This window comes from Podarcis cretensis (genome assembly GCF_951804945.1).
Source record: "Podarcis cretensis genome assembly, chromosome: 5".
NCBI classification, from domain to species: Eukaryota; Metazoa; Chordata; class Lepidosauria; order Squamata; family Lacertidae; genus Podarcis; species Podarcis cretensis.
In genome coordinates, this window is record NC_137174.1 from 90,286,071 (window position 1) to 90,293,101 (window position 7,031).

A 7,031-nucleotide genomic window follows, 5' to 3' on the forward strand; every position below is an offset into this window, starting at 1 on the left:
CATGGTTTCAGACAGAAGCCTTTTCTGATCTGGAGATGCTGGGAATCCAAGACGGGACCTTCTACATGCAAAGTAGATGCTCTATCACTGAGCCACAACCCTTCCTCTTTTTCTGGGGGGGGGGGGGATGCAGCTTGCGCCCCCTGCATGCCAGACATCATGTGCCGAGTCCTCAAGGGGGCAGGCAGAAGCAGCTGCTTTCTCAAGGTGCCAACTCTTTTGCCCCTCTTCTCCTTCCGCCCAGGTTAGCTCACCAGCTGCCTCCTGAATATGGCTGAGGAGGAAGCCCTTCGAACTGGAATGCGGAGCACCGAACGCACAGTGAATCGTTTAGCACTTCTCCTTCAGAAACATGAGTACGGGCCTTTAAAACATCTGAGCAAAACGAAAAAACAAAACAAAAATCTGTCACTCCAACAGCTATCACCCTGTCAAAATGCCCCAGAGCAGAATTCCTTCCCCTGGTTTCTAAACAGCAGTGGGAGCGTCAGCAGTGAGTGTTATAGTTGTTAGACAGCAAGTATTTTTGGAAAGATGACAGCTGGCTTGTCAGATGTTAATGCTGAAGTACTCGGTGTTTGTGTGTTACAACAATAATGTGGCAAGCATTTATTCCTGCATTAGCGTATGCAGGGCCATGAAACTGCCGCCTGAAGACTGTAGGGGAAATGAGGCCAGGCTGTGCCACTTCCATTCATGTTACCAGATTCCCACTGAATATAAATTACCGTTCCGCTTATTTTTGAGCTTCCTCACACAAGGTAGTATCAGTGCGAACATCTGCCACTGGAAGAAAAAAATTATCACCCTCTTAACATCTCGGGGGCAAAATTATCCCCCTTAAAGAAGGTGTTTACTGGCTGGTTACAGTAAGAGCTTTGATGAGATTTCTGAAGATTTACCAGCAGAAGAAGAAAAAAAAACAAAAAAAAACCAGTGTTAATTAATCTCCAGTCATTATTCTATACCTTACACCAGAGCTTTCCAAACTGTGTGTTGTGACACATTAGTGTGTCGGCTGCAGTGTGCAGGTGTGTCGTACAAACCCTCCCCGTGCTCATCCTGGGGCTGGAAAGGGGTTAGCTTAACCTCCGGTTTGCTAGTACAGTGGTACCTTGGGTTAAGAACTTAATTCGTTCTGGAGGTCCGTTCTTAACCTGAAACTGTTCTTAACCTGAGGTACCACTTTAGCTAATGGGGCCTCCCGCTGCCACCACACGATTTCTGTTCTCATCGTGAAGCAAAGTTCTTAACCCGAGGTACTATTTCTGGGTTAGCGGCGTCTGTAACCTGAAGCGTCTGTAACCTGAAGCGTCTGTAACCTGAAGTGTCTGTAACCCGAGGTACCACTGTAGAAGTGAATTACTGTGTCACAAAATGATGCATGTCTAAAAAAGCGTGTCACCAACATGAAAAGTTGGGAAAGCTCTGCCTTACACACTGCTTGATAAGAACTCTTGCCTGGTGACACTTAAGCTATTTAGATATGTTAGACCTAAAGCTAGTTTACAAGTTTTTTGTGTTTGTTTTTTGCCTTCTGAGACTACATCGTCTGCCAAGGAATCACCATGTTTCCTGCAGACCCCACTATGCATTGTAGAGAAAGCATTTTGAGGATGGGGGAGAATTTTATGATCCATACTCTGGCCTAGTTCCAGGGCCGTCTTAAGCATATCCGGTGCCGTGGTGCAAAGATCCCTCTGGCACCACCACCCCCAGCAACTCTAAAACAAGGGAGGGGGGAGTGGAAAATGTCCTCTTCCCCAACGCCCCCACCCCCAGTGTGGTGGCGGAGATCAAGCAGGAAAACGTGCCAAGGGACATGCTCTCCAGCGTTGGGGTGCCAGGAGAAGGCAGGTGCCAGGAGGAGGACAACGACCAGGAGCAGGGCCATCTTTAGAAGATGCAAAGGCTTGGGAGGGAAGCTTCCATCCTAAACCTCTGCGGGGATGGCTCTCCTCCTGCGGAGGCTTGGGAAAGAAGCTGCACTCATGTCAGCCAGATAGTTGGTGGGGCGCAACTGGTGGGCGTGCAGGGAAAGGGGAGGCTGCTGGCAAAGCCATGAAGCTCCCCCACTCACTAGGGCGCCCCTGAGAGGCCGACGCCCTGGCGCAATGAACCACTAAGACCAATGGGAAAGATGGCTCTGCCTAGTTCATAGGCCTGCTCTATACATCAACAGAATGGAGAGAGCATTAGCTGGTAGAGTCCTGAGACAGCAGAAGCTGGTGGTCCCTAAGGGCAAATGGAGTACTGACCAATCAACATCATTCTGCCTCCTGTCAGCCCCCACATCTCCTCCTCCCTGCTTACAAACAGTCCAGGAGGTAGCATTGCCTGTCAGCTTTCTCCTCCGTAATCTTGATGTCTCCATCAGGGAAGAGGATGGGGACAAAACTAGAATGAGAGTTGGCTATGCCTGTTGTTCTCTCTGGCTCCACCTAGTGTTGGTCTCCTTGCCTTCTGTCCTACCAGGCCCAGCAGGCTCCAGTTACTTCTGTCCTGAAGTGCAGGGGTTGGGGAGGGAATAATATATTTGAATTATATATACAGTACATATTTTAAAAACAACCATGCTAGTAAAACAAGAAAGAAACCCAACACAACAGAATTTGAACTTTCTCCTTGATGAATTAGGTGTGTTTCTTTTCTTTTTCTTGCCAAGAAATGGTTACCCGAAGAATTTAAATGATCACTTCAGAATTCTACAGTCTTATTCGGGAGACTTCTACATGTGTAGAACACTTTTTGCAAAACAGCAGGCATGGTGGCAAACCTGTTTCATATAGAGTGCATTTTTTCCAGATGACCAACGGAAGCTCACATAAGGATGAAGACGTGGAAGCAAAACAACTCCAGCTCCGATGGTGATGCCATGTTGCTTTGTTCTGCAACTCAACATGGCTCAGTTACTCACATGTTATTAACCATGTGTGTTCAGTGCCAAAATGTTGCTGCTGGCTTTGCTGGGTCAGGGTGGGGTGAGGGGGCGGAGGAGGGTGTGACAGCTTTTTCTCACCTACAAAATAAGCAATAGAATAAAAATAAAAACCAGACAACTAGGCCAAATTTCTGAGCTTTAAGGGGGGGGGGTTGGTTTTGACATGTAGCCAAAGAAATTAGGTCAACAAATAGCTGGGCCTTGTTGGTTGCCAACTCATTTAACTCCAGAAAGCCACAACAATTGACTGTTCATTACAATGTGGTGAAATGCTGGCCTGTTCCTTGGCAAGTGAGCTGATTGGCAGAGACAACAAGCCCAAGTAGAACTGGCTGCACTGTGGCACGCCCACTTTGCTGTGTTCACAAATGGAAAATATTTCTTTGGGGTAACTGGCATTGCTCTGATGTCAAGTGATTGACAGGTGGGTGGTCCAGCACACCCATCGAAACAGCCTGGGTTTGTGTGCCAGGAGAAAGTCCACTGGCTAGTTTCTGTTCCCCACCCCTGATCAAGAGCACAACGCTCTTCCAGCTGTAAAGCCATTATTTACATTGCAACAGATCAAATAATTGACAATGAAATCTATTTCAGGAGGGTAGCTCAGAACAGCATCCATGATGCAGGCGATCAAATATTTACCAGCCTGATTATTCAGATAATTAAGCCTTTTCTTCACTTTTCGGGGGCGGGGAGAATCTGATGCCAAAGCACTGGAAGGGTCCATTCAATATTTAGCACTTTGTCATCCAAAGAGTCATTAGACATTAAGATCTATGTGACAGGGTGACAAGGCAGTCTGTGGTAGTGAAACAAAACTGAGAGGCTTTCAGGCTGATAGATATCTATTTCCCTTTCTAAGATTTCAGGCAGACATAGCCACTTGTGGAGAGTATGGGAAAAGCCAGTTGGGCCAGTAATGGTAGTTCAATATAAAAATCGCAAAACGTTTTCCCTTCTTTGAATAATTTCCTTGGCTATGGGATGAAGCATCTTCATGCAATCTATCCAGCCCCCGTCTGCTTCACCTGTGCACTCAAAAAGAGGAGCCCCATAAGTCTTTTCAGTGCTTTTTATCTGGGGGAATGCAGGGGTACACATACGCCCTAAGCATCTTGTGAATCTAAGTTTGGCCTCATTGCAGGGCAGTATTTCAATATGAGTAGGAAAATGAGATTACCCCTAAATATTTTTTTAAAGAAAAAAAGCACTGAGTATTTTACTCACTCACCTTTATGCGCCATGGATTAACATGCTGCCTGGGCATTGCTAATGATACATAGCGTCCGTTGTTTCCTTATAACAGAGGCAGCCCAGTGCTTCGCCTCAATCAGTATTTACCACATCAAAGATGGGGAAGGCATGCCCCCCCCCCGTCGTTGCTAAACTACAGTTCCCATCATCCTCAGCAAGCATGGCCAGTGATCATAGATAATGGGAAATGTAATGCAGTAATATCAGGAAGGCCATCGTTTCCATATCCCTGGTCTGAAGTGGCTGGCACTCAGCTTCTGTTTTCTGCTGAGTGACAGCCCTTCCTCTTTCACATGCAGATATTCAGCCACTCTGGGTGGCTTCCAGCAGAATATTAAAATACAATGATTTCTATGATTCCATGACCTCTAGATGACTGCTAAGTATAATGGTTTAATTGTACATTGAAATGGAAAATGACTCTGTATGTGTAAAAGGAACATGTAAATTTCCATTGCGCCAAGTAAGAGCTCTCCGAGTTCCTATCAGGTTAATGATTAACTGTCAATGTATCTCTGCTGCTCTCTCGTGTGGGGTGTTTAACTTTAGATCACATGGAAGAGGCATGCAATTTCCAAATCTCCATTTTGAGGGAGTTGTCTTGGTTCTCAAGCCACTGTAGAAGAAAGGTGTGCTAATAATGATGCCTCTCTCCTGGAGAAAACAGCCTCAGGCTGGAATGCAGGCTAATGGAGTCTGTGTGTGGAAAGAAAGATCTTTGATCCCTGTTTGGTGTAATTTTATATTTCTAAAGCTGTAGCTATGCTTGGACAAGCATACAATATTGTGCAACTATTTGGCTGTATCTTTATTGTTGTAAGGCTTGGGTCTCTCCCACACATATGAGACGACTCTGGCAGTTAATTAATTAAGTTTTATTGGTTCAACAAAAAGCCCCAGTTGGAGCTCCGCTAATTTCAGTCTTCCTCCCATTCCTCAGTTGCCGGGACTGAACTCCGCCCCCTTCTCCCCCAACAGGAAAAATGCCACCTTCTCTTCCTTTTAGTTTCACGCTTCTCATTTAATCTTGTAAGCCTGCGAGATCGGGGAGATTGCACTCCCACTATTTCGGTGTCTGCGTCACTATCTGAATCTTGCAGCTGCATTTCTGCTCTTGGTGTACAAAGGTCGAATTCCTGTGGCTAGCTGCTTTTCTCCCCTCTCTTAGGAATTCTGCCCCTCCTTCCACTATTTGTCTTGTCTCTGCCTGTTGGAGAGTCCAGTTCTCTGACAATTGTTTTGTGTCTGCTTTGAAGAAAGTTCTGTTAGTAAAGTTTTGAAAACAGATTTTTTGGTCTGGACAATTTCTATTCCAAGAGGAGTCAGTTTTTATTCATCCTATTGCTTCCAAATGCACAATATTAATAACCACAATCATGACTATGTGAAGCATCAGAGAACTCTGCATTATCTACCATGGCTAGGTGCATTGTATTGCTGTTGTTGTTTAGTCGTTTAGTCATGTCCGACTCTTCATGACCCCCTGGACCAGAGCACGCCAGGCACTTCTGTCTTCCACTGTCTCATGCAGTTTGGTCTAACTCTTGCTGGTAGCTTCGAGAACACTGTCCAACCACCTCGTCCTCTGTCATCCCCTTCTCCTTGTGCTCTCCATCTTTCCCAACATCAGGGTCTTTTCCAGGGAGTCTTCTCTTCTCATGAGGTGGCCAAAGTATTGGAGCCTCAGCTTCACAATCTGTCCTTCCAGTGAGCACTCAGGGCTGATTTCCTTCAGAATGGATAGGTTTGATCTTCTTGCAGTCTATGGGACTCTCAAGAGTCTCCTCCAGCACCATAATTCAAAAGCATCAATTCTTTGTCGATCAGCCTTCTTTATGGTCCAGCTCTCACTTCCATACATCACTACTGGGGAAAACCATAGTTGTATTGATAGGGGTGTGCATGTAGCTTATTGCAGCAATGCCTTATGGATATCCCCTTTGTTTATGACACTGCACATTTCAGGAAAGAGATTTGACTTTGTCCTTAGGAAATAAACATTATGGTATAACCTATTTATGGCATATTTATGGTATAACGAAATAAATGAGCATTCTGCAGCATACATCTTCAAACCTGGAGCTGTCTTATAATCAGGTGTGCACACGACATGGCATCTTTTAAAATTAGAACAGGATTATATACTGATTTTAAGGCTCCCATTATTTGAAATCTGGTTTTGCCATTGGCCCGCTTGGTTTCACTGTCACTCAGTTTGCCCAAGCACTGCTATCTGCTGTGAAGATCAACTTTCCAAGCAGGCTGTGTTGCATATCAGAACAAAGCACTTTGTGTGACAGCTCAATCGCTCTGCGAAAGAAGAGATCAGATTTCAACGTGGGAGGTAGAAAAGGGAGATGCTTGAAGCTGGCATATCTGCCTTAGTCATAGACTAAGAACACACATTGTAACCTCTAAAGGATGCTCAATTAAGAATTGTCAACCAACAAGTATTTTACATGCCTGACCAGGTAAGCAGCCCATGGACCCCCACATCGTGGGCAGAGTCTGTCCATGATCCGTCAAATACTACTAGGGATGGAAGAGGACTGCTGGCATGGCTTGCCTTACAACCAGATTTGCCCAGATATTTTGATGATTCCTGCCCAGACACTGCTGCCGACTGCAGTATTCCAGATATGTCTGGGAAATTCTGGATGTATGGCAACCCTATCATAGGAACATGTAAACTTGGGAGAACACATCTTTTTCTGAGACTGTCCTGTCATGTGATGCTCCAAATCTTCCTGGTGCAGTGCTTATGGAAGACATTGAGGTGTCAACAAAGGCAGTCTGGGATAGAAACATTTCTTCAGTGTGTAAACTCTGAATGTGC